The following is a 25,884-nucleotide window of genomic DNA, read 5'->3' as shown; positions in this document are numbered from 1 at the left end:
TCGCTAAGACAACCAGGAAGGGGCGGGGCTTGATTGGGGTCAGGAGGCCAAAGCCCTAGTTTAAACCGAATCACGCTTTTGAGCTGGCAGGGGTGTTTCTAACTCGGAGAGATCGTTTCTTCTTCCAAGGGTCACAAGGAACCCTGGTCCGTGAAATTTCCACGTCCAGGTCTTGGGTGACCCGAAGGGGAATTAGTTCCTGCTACCACAGAGGGGAGGGGGTGACCCCGGCGGAGGGATACCAAGCGGAGTCCCACAGTCCCCTTCCTGGTCCCTCGAAGGGATCGGGAGGAGATCTGAGGCCGCTTGGAGAGTTGATCCGAGGCCTGGGGAGGGAGGGGCGATGTGATGGCCCGCGAGTAGGCAGCGGGACCGGTCCCGCGGGCGCTCCAGCGAGCAGGGGCCAAGGGGAAAAGTAGTTCCCAGAGGGTGTTGGAACGGGCGGGGAGAGGCGGCGCGGGCGGAGGCGCACGCCGGGCGGGGTGCTGCGGCTCAGCTGATAATTGAAGGGACCCGAAGAGCCGCCGCCGCCGCCGCCGCCGGGGGGGGTGGGGGGAGCGAGTGGAAGTTACTGTCGCGCCACCGAGTCCGGACCGGAGACTTTGGGGCCTAACTAGGTAATTGGGGAGCAGTGCTGAGCGGCTGGGGCAGGCTTGGGGGAGGGGGCCGTACTGAGGGGTGGGGGATGACGGGGGGGGGGAGGAGCTGGAACAGAAAGTCCCAGGAAGCCCGGTTGTGTCATCGCCGCGTTTCGGCCCCCGCTCGGCCTGCTCTTGGCGGTGGCGGCTGGGCCGCGGAAGGACCGGCCCAGGGGTTGACGGGCGAGGCGCTCGAGGAAGACCGCGGCCTGAGGGACCGGGGCCGGCGGGAGCGGGGCGGGGTCGCTGGGTCCCCCCTCCGGCCCCCGGCAATGAGGAGGGACCTTCACGGAATCGGGGTGAGGCATGTGGGTCTTGGGGAGTCCACCGGGGATTGGGGGGCCGGAAGTGGGCTTTGGAGCTTGGAGGGCGTCTAGGAAGGGAGAAAGTGGGGGGCCGGAAGTGCAGGTGGGGGGTGTGAAGACGGCAAGGGTTCCCCGGAAATGGGACTGGGGGCCCGGAAACCGGGAGAGGGGAGGCTTCGGGCCGGGGACGGCCCGGAAATGGAAACTAGGGAGCAGCTCGAGTGACAACAGTTGTGGGAAGCGAGGGTCAGAGGAGGGAGAGGCCGGAGTGACTTTAGACCGCAGTAAGGGGTTTCCTGCCGGGGGGACGGTTGGGGGCGGGCGAGCTCGGAGCCGGGGCTGCGCGGGGCAGTTGTTTTAGCCGTGGGAAGTTGGGGCTGAGGAAGGGTGACGACGTGAGGGTGGGTGGCGGGCATGGAAAAGGCCGAGAAACTTGGCTGAGAGGAAGGGAGCAGTATCCGTAGAGATTGATGGGACTGGGAGTGGGTGGGTGGGGAGGTTAACTAGGGCTTGGGGAGGGAGACGGTCCAATTGTCACCTCAGTCGCATTACATTCATAGAGACTCAGGCGGTTAATTTATATATGGATTACATAAAACCTGTTATGATGTCTGCCCGTCGTGTCTGCCCCCTCCTCATTCCTGCCCCGAAGTGAGCGGGGCGCTAGTACAGAGACAAGTCAGGGGGAGTCGGAGTAACGAGGGCTGCGAATGCCTGACCCTGTGGTCTCCCCCCACCCCCCGGGGGCCTCTTGATTCCTCAGAAACGGAGAATATCTTAAATGTAAAGCTCGTGCAAATTGGGAGGGTGATAACTTACACCTTTGAGCTCCTGTGGTGAGGGGAGGAAGGGGCAGCTTCCAAACCCTCAGGACGGGCTTGTTTTGAATAATGCCGTTTTACTGTGGGGGAGATTGAGCATGGAGCGTCGCGCCTGGCTATGGGGATGGTTGAACCGCTTCGTTACTGAATTGGGGGAGGGACGGGGTGGACGTGTGCGTGGTGGTGGGCTGCTGACTGCGCTTGGATGTCTTGACTGTCCTCCTGCCGCCTCCCGTACTAGTCGGCTCTCCCGATCTTTCCTGGGCTGCCAAATCACCCGATCTCCAGGCTTTCCTCCGTTTTGTAGGCCCTTTAATGTGTGTTTAACTTTTATTCCTCTTGAGAGTCTCATTAGATATTTTTGGCATTTCATTTAAAGACCTGGCAAGTTGAGGCTTAGAATCTCGTTTAAAAACAAGACAAAAATACGTGATAGAAAGTTGAAAGAGCTATTGAGTGGGGTAAAAAACGGACGCTGGGAACAAAGGTCCTAGTTGTGTTAGGGGAAAAAAAAAAGGGCAGGAGGCCTGTGTGTGAGGCCTTGTGTGAGTGAGCCACATCTACTGGATGTGGGGACAGTTAGAGTGAGGAGTGGAGTTCCCATAGGTTTAGAGACAATAAATTGTAGGGAGTTTTATACCATGCAAAGACTTCAGTATTAAATGTTGGAGTAAACATCAATATTAAGTTTTGAAATAAACACAATTTCTTTCTTTCTTTTTGGTACTGAGAATTGAACTCAGGGGCACTTGACCACTGACCCACATCCCAGCCCTGTTTTGTATTTTATTTCGAGACAGGGTCTCACCGAGTTGCTTAGCGCCTTGCCATTGCCGAAGCTGGCTTTGAACTCATAATAATCCTGTTTCAGCCTCCTGAGCTGCTGGTATTACAGGCATGCGCCACCGTGCCTGGCTGAAACACAATTTCTTATTGACTCCTTGTGCCCTGTTTAGCCCCACCAATACAGAACTGGTGTGGGTTTCTAATTTTGTGCGATTAGAGAGTTTCTACATTTCATTTACTTTAAGCTTAAGAGAACATTAACATGGTTGGGCTTGTGGGCTTTGTATATGTCTGCTTTTCCATGAAAGTACCAGTATCCAAACGAATTGTAAACTGTAATTAAGATTTATCATTGTTTCCATCTGCTTCCCTTTTTCTCAGGAATGGGTAGGTTTTAAGTCCACTCAGCTGACATTTACTATTTAATTTGTGTCTGTGATCAGGTATTTTTTTTTTTCGTTTTTTTTCCCCAATTATCCAAAAGTTTGAGAACTCATCTGGTATTTAGAGTTCCACAAGGTACTATAGTAAAATATTTAAAAAATGACTGGGATGCTAGTCTAGGGTAAAAATCAGTGCTTTCACCTAGCAAAGTAAATTTTGAGTATTATTTTTCCACTTTAACTTTTAAGATTACATATTTTATGTTATTTAGATGAGGTTTTCTGATCCTATTTTAAGAACCTTATCCTAGCAAAGAAGACACATCTATGCCTTGGAAATTCACACACTGCCATTGTGACCTTGAACTAATCACTTCCCTATCTGCTCTCCATTTATTTTATCTATAAAATGGGAATGGATAATTACTCTTTTACCTTACCAGGTGGTTTTGAGACCCAACAATGGCTGTGAAAAAAGCCATAGTGTTAAATAAGTACTAGATATTGTCAGTTTTACAAAGTTGCATTAACTATTTTGAGGTAATTTAAAAAGGTGCAGTTTCTCACCATGGTGTGGTGGTCATCATCTATAAGGTAGGTTGAAGATTTGAAATATAGCACTTTATAGGTAGAAATTGCTGCTTAATTGGTAGTGGGCACAAATTTTATCTGTTAAATTAATTTTTAAAGATTTTTGCATCAATATGCCAGAAACTTTTTCTCATGTCCTACTGAATAAGCTTGTTAATCATATTTAGAAAAACTTCAGAGGAATTTTATTATTGACCACATTTATACCTGTTCTGGTTTGTGGTTGTGATGAAATTGACTTTCTAATGTCAGAGATCCCAGTAAAAAGAAAAAAGTTTCTGACTCTTGGTCTCTGTTGACTTTACACAGTATAGAGGAAACTACCCCACCGCCCCCCAAGTTGAGTGAGGTCTTTCTGAGCAAATGTGATACCAATTGCTTCTTTAATTTTCCCTGTTTGCCCAGGTAATTTGATGGACTTGAGTCAAAACAGCAACCTACTTGTTGCTTTTCTTTTTCACTCAAGTTGATTCTTGGCTGTTGCTGACCTAACATGCACTGTTCCTCATCTAATCAAGCAAATGCCTACTACATAGTAACCTAGTAGCCATAGAATGTAAAGAACAACTTCATACCTTTAGCTAGGATCCTCAAACTTCTACCCTATGAGTTTTTTCTTTGTAATTCTTGGATTACAGTTCTGCATTTGTTGAAATGTTGTTGTTTCTCAATGGATTATAGGCTTCCTGAGGGCAAGAGTTATCTCACATCACTGTGATATATACGAAGGTGCACTCATAACCCTGACTGAAAAATAATGTCCATTTCATTCCCAGACCAGATCAGTATGTTAGCCTTGTCTTGCCAAACATGTAGTCTTATGCTTGGAAAAATTCTCTGTCCCAACAGATTCTTCAGAATGCTTTCTGAGGTTTGATCAGTGATGGTGACCTGTTTACATGACCCTAATATGTTGTGTGAATGCCTGAGTAGATGTTAATTGTCACATACATGTTTCAGTATTAAGCCAGTGGATTATTCTGTGCCTCTTTTTCTATAGGCCAAGCTGCAGTTAACAGGGTCAAGCCTGAAGGGAGTCCAGGCCAGATAAGATGGAAGAATAAGGATCTGGTGGATATTACTCAATAAGTATAATTGTAGTTGTTGTATAATCTTGGTGCTTGTAGTTTTGTTTTTGTTTTTGCTACTGGGAATTAAATCCAGGTGTGCTTTAACATTTACTGAGCTGCATCTTCAGCCCTTTTTATTTTTATTTTTAGATTAGGTCTTGCCAAGTTGCCCAGGCTGGCGTCAAACTTGTGAGGTTCCTGCCTCAGCATTCCAAGTTGCTGGGGGTTTTAGGAAGTATCTTTAAGGCTCTGACACCATTAGATTGATCCATTGTGGATTAATAATTTCTCATTAATGAGAGGTGTTAGAAATTTGGGATTATGGGCAAATTGCTGAAATTGCAGGCATCTGCCATCACACCCAGCTCAGTCTCTTGATTTTTAAGTAAAATTTAATTTGGTTAATATTTTGTATTTTAAAAAGTGTGGTTCTTTGATTAAATCTAATACCTTATTGATAGTTTCAGATTATTGGTTGAAATTTCCAGTATTAATACCTTCTGTGGTATTTTAAACTGGATTGGTCAGAAGAAAAAGAAATTTATTATTCAGGCTTATTTGCTTTGTTTTGAGTGTGTAGAAGCTTGGTAAATTCCATGGTTATACTGACTGAAAAAGTCATAGCCTACAATGGAAAAGCTGCCCACCGCTCTTGTTTTTGGTAGTGAACAGCATTGTTCAAGTGAGTGTCCTATTTGAAGAGAAAAGTTTCCAATTCTATGTCCTCTCTGTCTTTGTGATCTTCGGCAAATAATTTAAACTTCTGTGTGTTCCTAGTGCATAATCTGAAAAATTTCACTATACCTCCCACTTAAAGTTAATTGTTATTTACATGCTAGTTATTATATTTAGGAGATTAGGCTACACAGGTGAATTAAAATACAAGGCCCTTCTTAGAATATACCTTTAACATATACATATAATTCATATGTATGTAATTTTACCTGAAAATACTTAATTATATAATAATATTCTTTATAGTCAATTATAAATTATTTGAAATCAGTATTCCCGTGTTTTTGCCTTAGTTTCTTACTGAACCATAACAGATTTTTAAAGTGTTTGTTGAAAATAAGCCTTTTGAGAAAAAAGAAGGTACTATTAAAGAAGTGTTTTGAAATGATTTTGTATTCTCTTTTGTTTGTTTTGATCCACATTCTGCATCATTGTTAATGCCAAAATGATTTTTTTTTTTTTTTTTTTTTCCTTTTTGGTAGGACTGGGATTGAACCCAAGGGCACTCTACTTGCTGAGCTATGTCCCTCAGCTCTTTTTATTTTATTTTGAGACAGGGTCTCAGTAAGTTGCCAAGGCTGGCCTTGAACTTGGAATCCTTCTGCCTCAGCTTCTCTAGTTGCTGAGATTACAAAAATTTGCCACTGTGCCCAGCCAGTTTTTGGAAGTTTTTGATCAACTGAGTATGTTTTAGGGACTGCAAGTTCTTTTAAATAATACACTTAAAAAAAAAAAAATCAGCAATGGTTTTTTTTTTTTTTTTTTTTTTCTCTCTCTCTTTATTTTATTTTTTTTTTTAAGGATATATTTATTTATTTATTTATTTTTTTTTTTAAAGAGAGAGTGAGAAAGGAGAGAGAGAGAGGATTTTTTTTATTATTTATTTTTTAGTTCTCGGCGGACACAACATCTTTGTTGGTATGTGGTGCTGAGGATCGAACCCGGGCCGCACGCATGCCAGACGAGCACGCTACCGCTGAGCCACATCTCCAGCCCCTCAGCAATGGTTTTGACAGTCTCAAAAATGGTCCATGGAGTGGATGTAGCTTAGTAGTAAGTAGAATGCCATGGGTTCAATCCCCAGTACTGTAGACATACACGAACCAGAATAAGCCATTTCATGTTATTCTTAAATTGCCTGTTATTTGCATTTAAAAGTTCGTTATTTTAAAATGGACACAACATCTTTGTATGTGGTGCTAAGGATCAAACCCGGGCTGCACGAATGCCAGGCGAGCACGCTACCGCTTGAGCCACATCCCCAGCCCCTAAAAGTTGGTTTTTAAAAAAATTGTTTTTGAGACAGGGTTTCATGCTATTGCTCCAGCTGGTCTCCTACAGGTGGGCTCAGGCAATCCTTCTGACTTAGCCTCCTGAGTAACTTGGACTGCTACCACCTTTGTTACCATGCTGGGCTTTAATATTTGATCATTTGAGGACCCAAATATTGCTTTGGTATAATGCTAAATGATTAGTGTTTCCAACTAGTTTGTAATTCTATGAATCATTTTAGTTTATTTTTTTTTGGTACTGGAGATTGAACCCAGGGGCACTTAACCACTGAGCAACATCCCCAGTCCTCTTAATTTTAATTTTATGTTACTTACAACCTTGCTGATTTGCTGAGGCTGGCTTTGAACCTGGGATCCTCCTGCCTCAGCTTTCCGAGCTGCTGGGAGTACAGGTTTGCACCACCACTCCTGGCTAGTTTATTCTTTAGTTTATTTCCATTGTTTTTTTTTTTTTTTTTTTTTTTTGTAGAGAGAATGTGTTTCTCTCTATAAATAAGGTGTTATTACCCATACATGTTTTTTGAAGACTATTTATAAGCTAAAGTGTCAATCAATAAGCCTTCAATACATAAAGTTACAGCATTTTAATGTACATTTTAATCAACTTGTTAGCTGTCATAACCAGTGAGTTCTAGCCTGACTTTAAGACTCTTTCTCATTCTATCCGTGGGCAGCACTCTGAATAAATAGATTTACCTTGTTATCTTCTTAAGGTCAGATTAACTCAACTTGAAGTCTTTATGCTGGTAAATAAACGTGGAAACCTGAAAGTGAGTTTTTATGGAAGACCGACTGAAGTTCACCATTGACTTGTGATTTAAGCTACTTTGTGTCCTTAGCAGGTTCAGGGAGATCATATGGAGTGCTTCCCTCTTTGTTTTTTTCCCCTCAAAGACCAAATTCTCTTGTAAATAGTAAATATGTAAAAATAGTATTAACTTCTGTGGCTCCAGCATCTTGTTAATTTCTTTTCCACTCTCGGATATAGTGAGACTGAACTGTAGTTCATCTCTGAAAACAAATGGAAACTTTTCAGCATTCTTGCCCTTGCTTTTATTGTGTTTACCTGAATTTTGATATTCTTCCTTATATGGTACCTCTTATAGCTACATATCCATCCTTAACTTTCTTCTGATAGCTCCCAAAAGGTTTTTTACTCTGTATTCTCTAGTCCCTCGCAAATAACATTTTACTTACAGCTTTTATAGTCTCTTTTACATAATCAGTTATTTATACTACTTAATTAGATCTTTGCTTTTTTTTTTTTTTTTTTTTTGGTAGTGGGAATGAACTCGGGTACACTTTACTGCTAAGCTGTATCCCCATTCCTTTTTATTTATTTGGAACAGTGTCTTTCTAAGGTACTGAGGCTGGCCTCACAAATATGATCCTGTTACCTCAGCCTCCCAAGTTGCTGGAATTAGAGGTGTGTGTCACCATGCCTGGCTAGATCATCTTTTGGCTCTTTTTTTTTTTTGGTAATGGAGATTGAACCCAAGGGGTACTTTACCACTGAGCTTCATTTCCAACCCTTTTATCTTTTTAAATTTTGGAACAGGGTCTCCTTAAGTTGCTTAGGGCCTCGCTAAATTGCTGAGGCTGGCCTTGAATTTGAGATCCTTCTGTTCCAGCCTACCAAGTGGCTGGGATTACAAGCACATCCCACTGCACTGGGCTAATCTTTGGCTTCTTGAGGGTAGAAATATATTATGCCCAAAGGGTCTGGCACAAGGCTTCCAACATAAACATTACATGGTGTCAGTGACAAGAGTTTGTTTTGCTGTATCAAAGTTATTATTTTGCGAGATAATTTTAGCATTATTTGTCAAAATTTACTGTTAACTTGCTTTTATTTTTTCAGGGCTTGGTACTTAAGTGTAGGATATAAATTTTTCAAAAGTAGGCCCATTAAAATTAACTACTTTGAAGGAATTGGTAAGGCATTAGAATATTTTATAACTTGGTCACAGTAAATTTAGCATCTGGGATAATATTTATTAGTAGATGATAGTTTATTTATCAGTATGTATTTATCAAGTGCTTAATTTTTGCTAAAACTGTGCTGGAGAAATACAAAAGGTACTTAAAGCCTGGTGCAGTGGTTAACGCCTGTAATCCCAGTGGCTCTGGCAGGAGGCTTGATGATTCAAAGCCAGCTTCAGCAATTTAGCAAGGCCCTAAGCAAAAGGGCCTTAGGATGTACCTCAGTGGTTGAGTGGCCCTGGATTCAATCACCGGTAACCCCCCCCCCCAAAAAAAAAAAAAAAAAAAAAGGACTTAAGACTTAGTTCTTGGGTTAAGCATGGGGCCGGTATATCTGTAATCCTAGATACTCTGGAGGCTGAGGCAGGAGAATAGCAAATTTGTGCCCAGCCTCAACAGTTTAGGGAGATCTGTCTCAAAAAATAAAAGCTAGTGGTGTAGCTCAGGGGAGAGCTCCCCTGTAAAAACAAATCCTTGTCCTCTTAGTTCTGTTGTTTCATATAGTTGATACATAACTTACTTGATCATTAGCTGTCTATATCTGTATGTGGGGTTGGGAATGTAGTTGAGTGGCAGTGAATTTGCTTGTTAGCATGGATGAAGCCCCTGGGTTCCATCTGGAGCACCAAAAAAATCAACAAAAACACCCTCCAAAATACCAAATAAAAAAGCCCCTAAATTCTATATGACATTTAATATTATGCATAGTTATTAAATATAAAATTAAGTTTTGTTAAGTGGGCAGTCTGAAGTATGTAAATTTACATCTGGGTAGAAGTTATTGAGGAAGACCTGCAAAGAGGAGTTACTTGAACTGGCTCTGATAGTTTTTAAATAGATACAGAAAGAAAGGAGAGCTTAAAGGTGTATTGTGGCCAGGATCCAGGTAAGGTTAATGAGGCCTTTGGAGTATGGGATCAGTATTTATGAAGTAACAGCAATTTGGGTTGGCATTATTGAGGTTCTTACAGATAAAGAAATTGGATTATTTTCTTTTTGCAGTACTGGGATTTTGGGGTTCTTTAAAATTTAGAGTACTATTTAGACCTAATACATGATTTTTTGAGATGCTCACTTAGTAATTTGTCAGTATTACAAAGGAGAAATGTTTGCTTAGCATAATGTAATGAAGAAATTGTATTTAAGGGGCTGGAGTTGTACCTCAGTGGTAGTAGAGCGCTTGCCTAGCACATGTGAGGCACTGGATTTGACCCTCAGAAGCGCTTTAAAAAAAAAAAAGGCTTTGTGTCCACTTACCACTAATAATAAAAAAAAAATAAGGAATTTAAAAAAGAAATGATGTTTAAGATGAGTGAAGTGTGGTTCAAAAATTTGTGTGTGTGTGTGTATCTGCATCTGCTCAGTGCTGGGAATCAAACCTAGGGCCTTGTGCATGCTAGGCAAGTGCTTTACTGCTTAGCTACTTTCTTAGTCTGAACATTTATATACTTTTAAAAAGTGCATATTAGTGTTTAATGTTCCTAGTTTCATCCAATTAATTTTTTGGGCGGGGCGGTATGGAGGATTAAACCTAGGTATACTTTACCACTGAGCTGTAGGCTTAGAATTTGTGATCTTCCTGATGCAACCACCAAATTGCTGAGATTACAGGCATGTGCCACTACACCTGGTACCCTTTTACTTTTATAAAAATATGTGGAGCATAGTGATGCACACTTGTAATAAGTCCTAGCAGCTTGGGAGGATGAGCCAGGAGTACTGCAAGTTTGAAGCCAGCTGCAGCAACTTACTGAGACCCTGTCTCAAAAAAATGAAAAGGTCTGGGGATGTGACTCAGTGGCTAAGTGCCCCTAGGTTCAGTCTCTGGTAACAACAACAAGAAAGTGTGTATGACAGGATTTTATAATTGAGGTTAGATCATGGCTAACAGAAAACTAAAGAAAACAATTTAGCTTTCTTTTAACAGCTTTTATTTCTGGCATATTCTTGTAGATTTTGCTGATTGTGTTTTGAATTAATTTGATTCTTCTTTATGTGGAAATAGCAGAGATGCTAGCTTTAGTATAATTTAATGACTCAAAATGACACCTATTTAATCAGGAAGGTTGTATAGTCCAACATTTATGGGTTTGTGTGGACTTTAGAATCGGAACTAGAGTGAAGTCTATTTTATTGCTACAACTGGCAAAAGGGATGTATTTCTCTGCAAAGCAGACATATTAGCTTTATGTGTTTCCTTTGCAAAGCATTTGTTTTCATTTCCTACCCACCTAGGGAAAGCAGCTTAGTCTCAGGAGGGAATTCCACCTTGATCCTTTCTCCTTCCATCCCAGATCCAAATGTAGTTTTTGCCTTTCTCTGAATAGATAGGAAAAATTAATCTGAATTTTGAGAAAATTGAATAGTTTCAACTTTGTGATCAAACGCTAATTATTTGTCAGTTGTAATTTTGACTTCAGAATTCTCTTTAGAAAATTAGAGTATTAACTATAGAGTTTTATCTCCCTGCTTTTTAAAATGTTTGGCATTTCAGTTGCTGCTGATGAGGTAAGACTTAGAGAATTTCAGCCTTTGGTGTGTACTGTAAGATAATCTACTCCTGCCTCTTCTAACCATCTAGTGTTACCTTTCAGCTGCCTGTACATTAGGCTGGGCCATCATCATCCCCCCCCCCCCATTTTCTCTTTACACAAACTAAGGATTGAAAGGAATTAAGGAAGAGACAATAGGCCATCATTTCTTCTTTGTGGCACTGTTTTAATTGATAAATCTCTTAAATTATCTAAGCAATTGGTAAACTCAGGTTTGCTTGTGTAGAATTTTTTTCTATTCTATAGGATGTGCCTCACTTAATTCAAGTGTTTACTTAAATTCAGCCATATGTATTAATATAATTTATTCTTTGTTACTAAAAAGTTAAGATGACTTGATTAACTTGAGAGTTTACTATATTAAGAAGCTTAGAACTTTTTCATGATGCCTCTGCTAAGTTTACATAAGTTTTTAATGTGAGTAAAAATTTTGAAAGTTTTTCATTTTATTATTCTTTCTTTCTGGTGCTGGGAATTGAACCCAGGCCTTGTGCATACTGGGCAAGTGTTCTGTCACTGAGCTTCATCCCCAATCTTCTGTATTTCTCCCCCCCCCCCCCCCACTACTGGTGATTGAATCCAGGGGTGCTCTACCACTGAACTACACCCCCCAACCCCCTTTTAATTTTTATACATATATTTTGCAGTACTGAAAATTGAACCCAGGGGTGTTTTACTCTGATGAGCTACATTCCCAGCCCTTTTTATTTTGAGAGAGGGTCTTGAAAAGTTGCCTAGTCTGACCTCAAATTTGCATTCTTCCTCAGACTCCAGAGTTGCCTGGATTACAGGCAGGGATGCGCCACCACACCTGGCTTATTTTCTTTTAAGTCTAAAAAGGTTTGAGAAGAGAGATCTCAATACCATCTTGGAGTTGGGTGGTAGAATTTTAAGGTGGAGAAGAGATCATTGAGAGTATTGATTTGGGTTGTAGTTTACTAATTGATTGTTCTTAAGCTAGTTACACAATTTATAATTTATAGAAAAACATGTTTATCGGGAGTTTTCTGCATTTTTATGAGAAAAGTGAGGTCCTTAATACAGACCTCACAGTTAAGTGATCAAATAGTAGTATTTTATGTTAGATCCTAAACATAGTTTAATAATAGCTTTTTTAAACAATTTAAAAAAATTTTTTTTAGTTACAGATGGATACAGTATCTTTTTATTTTTTATTGAACCCAGTGCCTCACATGTGTGAGTCAGGTGCTCTACCACTGAGCCCCAGACCCTAATAATAGCTTTTATTCTTTTAAATGATGCCTTATTTGCATAGATGATGTAAAGGTGTAAAAAAATTAATCAACAGGGTGTGTGAGTTTATTATTTTTAAGGTATAATTTAGGTATTCAGAATTTTTTGGTGGAGGGGTGTACTGGGAATTGAACTCGGGGATACTCGACCACAGAGCCACATCCCCAGCCCTATTTTTTTGTATTTTATTTAGAGACAGTCTCACTGAGTTGCGTAGTGCCTCACTGTTGCTAAGGCTGGCTTTAAACCTGGGATCTTCCCGTCTGTCTCCTGAGCTGCTGGGATTACAGGTGTGTGCCACCCCAGTAGCAACTAAAAAAGTAAAAGAAAAAAAGAACCGGAAGTAGATTAATGTTAAGTGCTTAGAAAAGTTTTTTGGGGGCCAGTTTCTAAATTTGATCCAGGTTCAAATGTTTTTTTTTCACTGCTAATTATAGTATCTTATATTAAAATGTCAAGTAAGTTCAATGTGAGCAGTGTTATTGTTATTTTTTCAATGTCTTTATTTTGATAAAATAGACTTAAAAATCTTATAAGAAGTATCCCATATTTCTTTTTCCCTGGTTTTAGGTAAGTTTTTTTTTTTAGATGAGAAATTTATTAATGTAAAGTTTATAATTAATTTTTTCCTTAAGAAATGTTAATCTGGGGCTGGGGATGTGGCTCAAGCGGTAACACGCTCGCCTGGCATGCGTGCGGCCCGGGTTCGATCCTCAGTACCACATACCAACAAAGATGTTGTGTCCGCCGAGAACTAAAAAATAAATATTAAAAATTCTTTCTCTCTCTCCTCTCTCACTCTCTCTTTAAAAAAAAAAAAAAGAAATGTTAATCTGTTGAAAAAAAAATCAGTAGAGTAAATGCTTTTTTTTTTTTTTTTTTTTTAATGTGGCTCTTTAACAGTTGTCATATACTTCTTGACTTCTTTGTCCTTGGTCATTATTGCTGAATGTTGATTTGTTATACCAAACCTTAAAACTCTTCACTGGCAATTGAACATTCCAAAATGGCCTGCTTTTTCTTGACCTTGCTTTGTATAGTGAGTATACCCTCTCTTATTTGTTGGTAGGTTTAAGTATTTTTAGGCCCTCTGTGTTGCACCTTACTCCCAATTTTTTAAATAGGTAAATTAATTAATTAATTTTGACTAGGTACATATGATAGCAGAATGCACTTTGATTCATTGTACACAATCGTTGTACATTATGTAGCATTGCACCGTATGTGCAGTCCTACATGTACCTAGAGTAATGATGTGAATTTCATTCTTTTTTTATTATTATTTTATTATGATCAATTGTAAGTCTCATCCATTTTAAAAAAAATTTATTCTAATTTGTTATACATGACAACAGAATGCATTTCAAATCATAGTACACATATAGAACACAGTTTTTCATAATTGTACACAAAGTAGAGTCAACATTCGTGCCTTTATACATGTTGTCACATGTTTTATTGCAAAAGTGCTTGGTACCTTCAGAGTGAAGGTTTTCATGATGTGGCTAAGAGAGGGATGATGATTTTGATAGCTCAAATGTTTTTGTATTTTGATACCAGGGAATGAACCCAGGGGCACTTAGCTACTGAGCCACATCCCTAGCCCTTGTATTTTTTTTTTTTTTTTTTGAGATAGGGTCTAAGTAAGTGGCTTAGTGTCTTGCTAAGTTTCTGAGGCTGGCTTTGACCTTATGATCCTCCTGCCTCATCCTCCTATGCTGCTCCGGTGCTCAAAGGTAGTTTTAAAAGTACATTGGTTCTCGGTCCTTTTCCTGAGGGTATCAGTAGGCTTTATTGTTTATTTTTGATACTGAGGATTGAACCCAGGGGCACTTACAACCAAGGTACATCTCCAGCCCTTTATTTATTTGTTTTTTAATTTTGAGACAGGGTCTTGCTAAGTTGCTTAGGGTCTCACTAAATTACTGAGGCTGGCCTCAAACTTGTGATCCTCCAGCATCAGCCTCGTGAGTGGCTGGGATTATAGATGTATGTCTCTGACCTGGCTCCTTTGGTGTAGTGGGTATTAAACCCATGTATATGTTGCCACTGAGTAACATTCCCAAGCCCTTTTAATTTTATTTTGAGATAGGGTCTTGCTAAGTAGTTCAGGGACTTGATAAATTGCTGAGACTGGCCTAGAATTTCCTGTTTTTATTGTCTCCCCCCCCCCCCCACTTTTGTTGTGAATTTAGGTGTGAACCACTATACTTTTTTTTTTAAATTTTTAAAGATGCTTTAAAACTATTGTTTCTGAAAAATTAAATTTTAAGAGATTTCAGAGAAGAGAATAAAATTAAGTGAGGCCCTTATCTATAACAAGTGAGGACCTATCAAGTGCCAGCTATACATTATTGTTTAATCCTAACACCCCCCTTCCACCCTCTGTGCCTCTACCACTTAGCTGCATCCCAGGTCTTTATTTGAGAACAGGGTCTTATTTAGTTGCCCAGGCTGGTTTTAATCTTGCAATTCTTTTGCCTCAGCCCCCTAGTTGCTGGAATTATAGGAGTGCTCTACTGGTTTGGTTGAAAGCCAAGTATTTAAAGTCGTTCTCCTCAGCTTTTGTATTAAGTTGGGAAATGTTCTCACATATCTGAGGGATTTGTATGTGTGTTTGTAGCAATTCATTGGGAAGAATCTGAAGGCTCCTAGAGGCTTACAAGGTCCTATATGGTCTTGGCTCTTGTTCACCTCTCTGACATTTTCTTGTACTTTTCTGGTCTTTGTGGTATTCTTGCTGCCTGGAATGTCTTTGGGATTTTACATGTCTCATGTAAGGTTTTAGCTCAGATGTTACCCTTCAAAGGGCATTTACTTGGTGACCTTGTGGATAATAATTTATCTGAAGAAATGTTTTCACTTGCAGGTAATAGAAAACTTACAGGGCTTTAAACAGATCAGTTTATTTTTCCTCATACAACAAGGTTCACCTTTATAGTGGCAAAGACCAGGCTCTTGTGTATTACTTTGCCCTGCCTAGCAGGTGATTCTCATGGTCACTGACTGTCATGGCATGAAGTCATTGTGTTCACTACATTTGAAACAGGAATGGAAGAAAATATATATTTTTTTAATCCAGAAAGCAAAATTATTTCTAGAGATGACTAGTATACCTCCCCAAGTGAGTCTTCCTGTTGAGAAGGAGGTCATACCTTAAAAGTGAAAAGGTAATGGTGTTCTGTACAAAGACAGGTTTAGACCTCTAGTTCTTAAATTTTTTTGATATGCAGTCTGTATCATCAGTGTATGGATGTATATATGTATGTAATAGAAATAAATTTTATAAGCAATGCTGAATCATTTATGCATGCTGCCATTTTTAATATGTATTTCATTGGAAAGTTCTGGTTAGAACGCTTTTGGGGGGGGGTACCAGTGATTGAACTAAGGGGTGCTTAACCACTGAGAAACATCCCTAGCCCTTTTTAATTTTTAATTTTTTAAATCAATTTATTTTTGGTACTGGGGATTGAAGTCAGGGACACTCACTGAGCCACATCCCCAGCCCTATTTTGTATTTTTATCTAGAGACAGGGACTCACTGAGTTGCTTAGCACCTCCCCGTTGCTGAGGCTGGCTTTGCTTGCGATCCTCCTATCTCAGTGTCTCAAGCCGCTGCGATTACAGGCTTGTGCCACCAAGCCCGGCCCCTTTTTATTTTTTATTTTGAAAATGGGTCTCCCCGAGTTGTTTAAGGCCTCATTAAGTTGCTGAGGCTGGCTTTGAACTCGAGATCTCCTGCCTCAGCCTCCCAAGCTGCTGGGATTACAGGCCTGTGCCATTGAACCCAGCTGGTTAGAACAATTTTTTTTTTTTTTTTTTGGACTAATGGTACTTTATTGGTGTCTGAAAATAGTGCTTAGTCTTCAAGGCTAAGATAAAAAGCAGGAGAAGCTGTCTTCCCCAGACTCAATACCAATAGACTTTCTTGTGTTTCCAGGTCTCCTGGATCCCCATTGCTTCCATCACCTCTTCCTCCAGTGTCTTCAGACGAGGCACTTAAATTCTTTCCATAGCATCTTCCACTGATATGTCTTTGGGGCCATCAATCCATGTTTCAGGTACAATGCCATCAGCTCTGGGAAATTCAGGTTTGGGGATAATTCTTTCTGATCTTGTGGAGACTTGTTCTCCTGCCTCATTAAATCTCCACTCAATCTCAGTGGGTTTCCTATCCACAGGATCCACAAGTTTGACCTGGGAGTGGAGCAAAGGGGCTTCACTAGGGATCTTGGTTCCCGGAGAATCCTTTTTCTTGCCAGTGTAGTGGAAATGTGTGTTCAGCCCCTCCAGGACTACCCAATTCCTCTGCTGGATAACTTGAACTACCTTGCCCTGCTTCCCCGCATCCTTGCCTTCCAGGATCTGCACCTTGTCCCCACAGAACAGATGCCAGTCTTCATCAGAGATGGGTTCCACACCCACGGGGCGCCACCTGGTGTGGGGGGGTGATCTTCCTCTTGACTGCCAGGGATCCTGGGTGGCTCATCCCATAGCTGTAGTGAGGGGGCAGAATGACCTTGGATGCCAAGGCCAGCAATACAGAGAGATGCATAGCTAGGAGCTTTGAGAATTCTCCTCACCAGTGAAGACTCAGAAACTTTGCTTGTGAGCTCTGCCTCCGGATGAGCCCAGGAATTGCAACACCTCGGGGCTAAACTGCGGTTACTTCCCTTTGCATTGCACTGCTGAGCCTCCACTGGTCACCTCTGCACATGGGTCCTCAGCCTTGCTCGTCCCAGCCTCTCGGCCTTTTTTCGAACATTTTTAAGTCCAGGAGTTCTTAACCTTTTTTGTAGTGTGGATCCTGAAGCAGTCAGCTTGTTGGTACCTCAAAATAATTTTTTTTCTTTTTCTTTTTGTATTAGGGATTGAATCCAGGGGTGCTTAAGCCACATCCCCAGCCCTTTTTAAATTTTTCAAAATTTAGAGTTAGGGTCTCACTAAGTTAAGGTTAGGGCTTTGCTAGGATGCTGAGGCTAGTTGTGATCCTCCTGCTTCAGCCTCCCGAGTCACTGGGATTACAGGTGTGTGCTACCATGCTTGGTGGCAAAATTTATATATATATATTTATATTTTGTGGTGCTGGGGATTGAATTCCAGGGCTTTGTGCATGCGAGGCACTCTACCAACTGAGCTATATCCTCAGCCCCTAAAAATAAAATTTTAAACTCAAAAAATAAGACTCAATAAATCAAGTGTATCAAAATGTTGACACCTAGCTCCCAAACTTTTAAGCTTGTTTTAATACAGTAAGTAATGTGTTTATTAGAACATTCAGTAACATGGTCTAGCAGATATTCAAAGTAATGAACAACATAAATGATATTTCAGGGTATCTGCAACACTTGTAATGTGCTATGATGATATCCATACCTTCTCTTAGAAAGTTAAAGGTACCAGCAATAATGCTGTGGTTGGTTGCCTGTTAATACTAGAAAAAAATGTTAAATATCAATTAGAGGTTAGTGAAATTATGTCTTAAATTCTAAGTGTATGAACTCCTGGTTGTGAATGAGTAGTGGGCTAACTTACTTTCGAGATTTAAATTTTTTTTTTCCCAGTTGTGGAGATTGAACTCGGGCACTTGACCCACTGAGCCATATACCTAGGCCTATTTTGTATTTTATTTAGAGACAGGGTCTCAAATGAGTTGCTTAGTGCCTCACTGTTGCTAAGGCTGGGTTTGAATTCAATATCCTGTACTGGGGATTGAATCCAGATATATTTTACCACTAAGCATATCTCCAGCCATTTTCATTTCTTCTTTATTTTTGGTAGTAGGGACTGAACCCAGGGATGCTTTACCACTGAGCTATATCCTTAGCCCTCTTTGAGACAAATTCTTCCTAAATTCCTGAGGGAAGCCTTGAACTTCTGATCCTCCTGCCTCAGCCTCCCCAGTTGTGAATATAGCATGTGCCAACATGATCTGCCTCTTTTAATTTAGTATATCTCAAATAGTTTGTAAAGCAAGAGCATTGGTATTTCTTATCTTAGTACAGGAAGAATGAAAAAATTACTTCCAATAAGAAAGGTATTATGAGGACATTATTCTAAATCTCTCTAGTTTATATTTTGTACCCCTCTCCTTTTTAACTTCAAGACCATCTACTTTGCTTTTGTTGAGAATTCTTTCCTTTTTAAAGGCAGTTGACTTGAAACTTTATTAATGAAAATGCTAAAACAGTTGCTTGCTATCATGAATTGGAATTTTGTTTCAACTTGGGTGATTAACCACCCTTCGCCTTCATACTCAGAATTGAACCCAGGGGCACTCTTTATTGAGCTACATCCCTAGCCCTTTTTATTTTGAGCCAAGGTCTTGCTACATTGCCCAACCTGTGCCTGAATTTGTGACCCTTCTGCCTCAGTCTCCTGATTTGCATTCTGGAATTACAAGTGTGTGCCAGTATACCCAGCTCTTCATTTTCCTAACACATCAATGCCTTTTGCACAGTTTGACTGCAAATTTTTGCTGATTGGATAGGGAGATATATATAGATATAGATATAGATATATATAATTTTGTTGTTTTGTTTACATGTCTACTTTGAATAACCCTTAGATTTGGGTTATTTGAGAGTTATTCAAAGTACACATGTAGTTTCTGGGTTTAGTGAATCCTAGAAGAACTTCTTTTGAAATAGATAAATGACATTATGTTGGATTTAATTAGTTTTAGAAAAATAAAGTTATACTGCTTAGGTACTTACAATTACAACATCAGTTATATTGTAGAATATAACAGTGAATTTTTTGTAAATACTTCTGTTTTTCAGTTTTATATTTACTCCCAGTGTGAGAAACAAAATGACTTGACTTTCTAACCAGTATAAAGACTGAAGGTGAGAAGGCAAAGGGGTAAAAGGCTAGATGGTTTATTTAGTTTCCTAAGCTTCAGAAGGGATGGGTTTTTAAGAGTTTTCTGGGGGATACCGCTGCAGGATATGGGAAAGGGAGGGAGAAAACACAGGTAAAGGAAGGTGGACTTGTGCAGATAAAGCCTTTCAGGTAGCCCCTCACAAAAGAATAGGTGATAGGTTGTGCTTTGCTCACAGAAGAATAGGTGATAAACTGTGCTTTAAGTCTGTTCTGAGCAAGGTCAGTGACCTTTAGCATTCTTTCTTGTGACTTGAGTTGATCTTAACTTGGTTTGATGAGATTCTTGGAATTCATGATAGTTGGGTTCTACTGTTGAACTGCTTTTAGTGTTGGATATGGGAAATATTAGAGACACCCCCCACCCCCACACTTTGGGAAGAGGGTGACAGGTGGCCAGAGACCTTCTGTGTCCTTCAGTTCAAAGCCTTGACAAGGTATCATATTTTGGGGTGAGGTTTTCTGAATCTCAACACCAGCGTCATTACTTTATTAAAATAGAGAATAGAAAGACGTACAGGTTATTAAGGACATCAGCTTATTAGTTTAGAAACTGCATTGACAAATGTACTTTAATATATTGAGAATTTTTTCATTCTTAACAGACATTTGTCTTTAAAATGTCAGTTGGGGAGCTGGGGTTGTAGGTCAGTGGTAGGGTGGAGTGCCTGCTTAGAATGAAGGAGACTCTGGGTTTGATCCCCATCACCACAATAAATATAAATAAATACATTAATAAGTAAAAAATTCAATGTTAGTTGGTTTATGGTATCTTGGGGGAGAGGTCTGATGCATCACATTGTTGGCATAGTTGAAGGTTCAAAAGCAACAACTTAAAGGTTTTCCTTTATGCAGTACTTTTGAAGGCAGGGAACATTTTCAGAATGAAATATTTTTAAAAGCAGCTTTATTGAGATTTAGATCATGTGATATGTAATTTATTCATTTGAAAGTATGGTGTTTCTAATGAAGCTACAGAGTTATGCACTCATGTCATCCCTAGCAAATTTCTTTATTTTTATCACTACAAAAAAGGAATCCTATACCCATTTCTTTTTTGACTTGTACAGATAAAGGTTTCAGTTGTTGTGATGTACTATTTTCTTAGTTAAAATCTTGCTAATTAAAATCTGTGGTTTGGTACTTACTACAATTGGGACAAACTGGTTCTTTTTCTTTTGGCAATTTCAGTTTAGTGTTTCTACTTAAACTATTATTTGAATTTAAACATCCTGCTAACTAGAAAATGTGCTTATTTGTTGGCTATAACATTGTCATTTTAAGAGGGCTGTATAGGATACTCTTGATGGAAGATGCCAAATTCACTTCAGAATCAAACTTGGTTGCTCAGGGAACAATTTACCATTCTTTTTTAATATTCCAAGAGTGTAGAAGCCTCAACTAAGAGATTAAAAGTTATGTGATTGATTTTTTTAGTTTTTGCTGCTAAGAATTGAACCCAGGGTCTTGGCATACTAAGCTCTCCCTGTGCCACTGAGGTACTCCCTCAGTTGACTTCTAAGGTCTTATATCTTTCTTATTTCCAGGTTTATAAGGAATGTTTTGTTTTAAAAGTCCTATTAACACTTTATATATTTAGTATGTAATTTCTTTTGAATAGTGTATGTGTGACTGGGCTTGGCACATGACCTTAATCTCAGCATTTTGGGAGGCTTAGGCTAGAGGATTGCAAGTTTGAGATCAGCCTACTCAATTTAGCGAGACTATGTCTCAAAGTAAAAAGGTTGGGGATATGGCTCAGTAGTAGAGCCCCCCTCCATTCAATCACCTGTGCAAAAAAAAAAAAAAAAATGTGAATTTTCTATTTAGAGTTGTTGAGGTTTCAGGCTTTCTTCCGAGTCCATTCCCAGTTATGTCCTGTACATTTGTTCATGGCCTTTCTAAAGTTGTTTCTGTCTGGAACACCCGTTAAACAGTTATTTCAGACCATCACCCTTCACTCCTGGGGAAATACCATTTTTATCTATTATAGTCTATATATTTCCTCCCTTGAGAGATGTAGTTTCTCCACCAGGACTTGTGTGCTCTTTTGTAGTAGTACTTAGGGTAGTTCCATACTCCGTCACCTTTTATTCTGGTTATTTGTTTGGTTTTTCATTGGTCTGAGGTTTCCAAAGTTCTTTTAAACCTTGCATGACTTCTACCAAAGGCTCTCTTTCAGCTCATTCTGTGTGTGTGTGTGTGTGTGTGTAGTGCAGGGGATTGAACCCAAGGCCTCTCATAAGCTAGGCAAATGCTGTACCGCTAAGCTATACACACACCGCCTAGCCCTTTTTTTTTGTGACCCCAAACTGCCCACCCCAGAGAAACGTCATTGTCTAATATTTTAAATTTTTGAAAGTGTGATAATAAGTCTTTCAATCACTCCTTCCAGTATGTTATAGCTGGTTTTCTTTTCTTTGGAGGTGAGAAATGATTGACATAGACATTTCATGGCTGAGGTGGGTGTTTAGTTCTTTATTTTCTGCTTTACGGGTTTTTGTCTTTTTGGCAACAAGTTCTTATTATCTTGCCCAGGTTGTTTTTTCTAATTCCTAGACTCAAGCTTCTTCCTACTCAGCCTTTAGAGTTGGGGGTTCTGCAGGTGTTGCACCATCAAACGTGACTTTACTGGTTTCTTAATATTTTTATTTTAAAAACAATGGGAACAAAGGATACTAAACTAATGTTTTATGATACCGATTTATTAACATTAATATTGGGCAGTGATTTTAGACATGAATATTATTTTCAGATACTTTTATGTGTTATAACCTAAAAATGTTGATTATTTTTAATAAATGACTAGATACAGCATTCTGATAATGGAAGGTTATAAACTGCATTTGAGTTTATTCCATTAAAGGTAAGTTTGTAAGAAAATTGATCTCAGTCAGGAGACAAGAGTTCTAATGTAACTTTAAGCTTAGATACTTCAGTTTAGTTGAGTTGCCTTTGAGCTTTTCCTCTATTAAATGAGTAATGCTTGTTCTTAGTATATTTCTGATGTTGCTAAGGTTAAAAAGAGTGACATCAGAAATCTTTGTACACTGACTTAAGAGTTTTGTCTTTGGGGCTGGGGATGTGGCTCAAGCGGTAATGTGCTTGCCTGGCATGCGTGCTGCCCGGGTTCGATCCTCAGCACCACATACACACAAAGATGTTGTGTCCGCCAAAAACTAAAGAATAAATATTAAAAAAAAAAATTCTCTCCCTCTCTCACACTCTCTCTTTAAAAAAAAAAAAAAAAAGTTTTGTCTTTGTTGGGGAAATGCTGAGACCATAAATGAGTTTGATTTACAATATTATCCATCTCACTTGGGAGTGAAAAAAAAGAACTTTAATATAAAGTTCAAACATTAATTGGACACTGGATTAGCTAGAATTATTACTTGAGATTGATTATGTCTAGTGAAAATTTAAGAATGGAATCTGGCAGCTAGGCTTTGGGAACAATTAACTAGAATCAGAAATTCAGATACCTATTTGTCTCTGTGTATCTGCTTCCTCTCTCTCTGAAGACTACTTTCTAATGTGACTATCTTAAATATTGCCATTCTAGTGTCTGCAAGGCCTTGAGTTCAATCTCCAGCCCTGTAGGGAGAAAAGAAATTAAAATATTACGTCTAACAAAATAATTAATGTACCTTCCCTGCTTATAGAAAATATACTTAGCCTACCAACTTCTTCTTGAGTTTAAGATATTGTTATCATTTTACTTTTACCGGTTAAAAAAATCCCCTGCTAGATATTCTTCTATAGTGTTAATGTTCATTTGTATTTATATTTGCTACTTTATATTTTTGTCCTATCTCAACTGTCCAGGTCCCTTTTCTTCGAAAAGCCACTAATTTTAATCTGCCAGAGACTTGTTCATAAAAGGTAATTTTACCTGGTGTAGTATTCTTTATGTATCTTTTTAAAAAAAAAAAAAAAACATTTGTTTGTTTATGGACACAATACCTTTATTTTGTGTGTTTATTTTTATGTGGTGCCGAGGATCGAACCCAGGGCCTTGCACATGCTAGGCAAGTGCTCTACCGCTGAGCCACCACCCCAGCCCCTATTGACACGTGTCTTTACCATGCTGAACAAAATTAGAAATCACTTGTCTTCTGGTTTTCTAAACTGCTTTTGAGAAATCAGCTGTGTATCAAAAAATAGTGACCCCCACCCACCTTAATATTCTTTTCTGTTTTGGGTGTTTTGTGTTTGTGTTATGATGTTTCTAAGCATAAAGTCTTTTATTTATCCTGTTTGGGTTCATTTGGACCATTCAAATCTGAATTTGTATCTCAGCTACTGTATAATATTTAGATATGCCTTTGCCATGTTCTCACTTTTCTGATATTAGTTCATTCTGTTTTTGTGTTGTATTTTACCCAAAATATATCTGCCTACTAAGGTCAGTTTTTTTACATTTATTTATTTAATTGTGTAGAATTGTGGATTGAACCCATCACTTCATGTAAGTACTCTACCACTGAGCTATATCTCCAGCCCTGAGCTTTATTTATCATATTAGAAGTTCTGTTTGGTTCTTTTTCAAATCAATGTAACTTTTAATGATTTTTCTATTTCTTTTGGGATTTCAGATTTGTCCTTTATTCTTATATGTCTGTGGTACTGATGATTGGACCTAGGGCCATAGGTATGCTCGTTAAGTAAGATTAGGCAAGCATTGTATACCCAAGCTACATCCTCAGCCCTTTTTATTTTTTATTTTAAAATAGGGTCTCATTGAGTTGCTGAGGTTGACTTTTGCGGTGCTGGGGATTGAACTCAGAGCTTTGTGCATTCGAGGCAAGCACTCTACCAAACTGAGCCATATTTCCAGCCTGACTTTGAATTTACGATCCTCCTGCCTCAGCCTCCAGAATCATTGGGATTTGCACCCAGTCACCACCATGCCTGACTCCAACCCATTATACATTTTATTTTGAGACAGTTTCACTGAGTTGCCCCCTGTTTGAATTTGGTGATCTTCCTGCCTCAGCCATGCAAGTTCCTTGGATTATAGGTTTACATCATTGTGCACAGCTTGTTTTAAGATCTGATTATTCTGATATCTGAAGTCTTTGAAATTTTGTTCTTTTGCTTTTGCCGGTTTGCTTTGTTGACTTGTGTGTTGTCCATATTCTGTTCATTGTCTCTAGATGATTTATTATTTGTAGAATTTCCCAGAGACCTGGAATAAACATTTCGCCAGGAAAAGTTTACCTACTTCTGTGTCAATATTTAGTTGTCTTACCTAAGACATTGATTGATACCCATTGTGGTCCTTAGACTAATGGGAATTTGTTAGAAACATTGCAGTCCTATCCTGTGTTTTAAAAAGAATTAAATTTTAACAGTATTTCAAATAATTCCGCGAAAAATCAGCAAGATTTGAATTACTTGGCTTGATGTTTCTTAGATCATTCATCTGATTTCAAAATGTCTACAGATCTTGACCAGGCATGTACAAATTCTCATGAATAGCTTTTCTTTTCTTTTCTCTCCTAATGTCTGACTCTCTGTTCCTTTTATTGTTTAGCAAAAAGGCAACTTTGCTAGCAGATGGGAGGTATGGGAGTCATGAATACTTTTGGTCATCTTAACCCTGAAAGTGTGGCCCATAGATTTTTTGCCTTTAAGTTTGAATTTGGGTTCTTGAGTATTGTGGGTATGGAAAGTAGAATGGGGAGTGCTTCAAACAAAAGTATTCATTATCACTAGGAAAGTATGTCTTAGAACAATAAACTAATACTCCTACAAGCACATCAGAATATTTAAAGTTCATAGTACTGATACCACCAACTATTGTTGAGTATATGGAGTAAATAAAAAAAAATTATACTAATAAATCTAATACTAATGAATATAAAATAGCTGCTTTTAAAGAAGATATATGATTTTAGTTGTCAGGGTGTTTTTTTTTTTTTTGTGTGTGTGTGGTGATGGGGATCAAACCCAGGGCCTTGTGCATGCAAGGCAAGCACTCTACCAGCTGAGCTATATCCCCAGCCCATCAAAGAATCTTTTATTTATTTATTTATTTAGGTATTGAGGATCCAACCCAGGGCCTCAAACATGCCAGGAAAGTGCTCTACCACTGAGCCACAACTCCAGCCCCCCAGCCCTGGTAGTTTTTTAAAAGTTTATAATCCTTATAATTTAGTGGTTCTTTTCTTAGTATTTACTTAAGAGAATTTAAAAGCATATATACCTATTGAAAGAAATATAGAGGAATGTTTGTAGCAGTTTTAATGACCCAAATTTAGCAATAGTTGTTGGCTCATAGTTGTAATCCCAGCTACTTGGGAGGCTGAGGCAGTAGGATTTCTGTTTGAGGCCAGCCTGGGCAATTTAATGAGACTTTATTTCAAAAAGGGTTGGGGGTGTAGCTCAGGAGTAGAGCACCCCTTGTGCCCAGTACCACAAAACAAAAAACTTAGAAGTTCACATATGCATTGACAGAAGAATGAAAGGATAAACAAAAATGTGATATATCCATACAGTGGAAAACTTTTCAGCACTAGAAGGTATAAATAATGATAGCCACATGGGTAAGTATCAAGATATTATACTGAAACAAGCTGAAATCTAT

General features: G+C 39.1%; 1 protein-coding gene and 1 pseudogene across 19 annotated transcripts in view; one reads left to right on the top strand and one right to left on the bottom strand.

Annotated features, from left to right (window-relative positions):
• The window catches only part of Trip12 (thyroid hormone receptor interactor 12), a 148,437-nt gene that overhangs the window by 398 nt on the left and 122,155 nt on the right, over window positions 1-25,884 (top strand). For 14 of the 19 annotated variants that reach the window (XM_026396232.2, XM_026396233.2, XM_026396229.2 and 11 more), the window contains exon 1: window positions 486-617. The exons of 1 other annotated variant lie outside the window; for it this stretch is intronic. The gene's annotated coding sequence lies outside the window, so the exon portion shown is untranslated. Of the gene's footprint in view, window positions 1-92; window positions 147-485; window positions 618-738; window positions 938-1,133; window positions 1,228-16,360; window positions 16,475-25,884 lie in introns of those variants that run through there. 4 more of the 19 variants (XM_026396212.2, XM_026396211.2, XM_026396210.2 and 1 more) reach the window with 4 other exon arrangements.
• LOC113188076 (large ribosomal subunit protein uL24m pseudogene) lies at window positions 16,323-16,968 on the bottom strand (annotated as a pseudogene).

This window comes from Urocitellus parryii, chromosome 1 (genome assembly GCF_045843805.1).
Source record: "Urocitellus parryii isolate mUroPar1 chromosome 1, mUroPar1.hap1, whole genome shotgun sequence".
In the NCBI taxonomy this organism is placed as follows: domain Eukaryota; kingdom Metazoa; phylum Chordata; class Mammalia; order Rodentia; family Sciuridae; genus Urocitellus; species Urocitellus parryii.
Note: the sequence above shows the minus strand (reverse complement) of the source record. Positions and strands in the feature narration are given on the sequence as shown.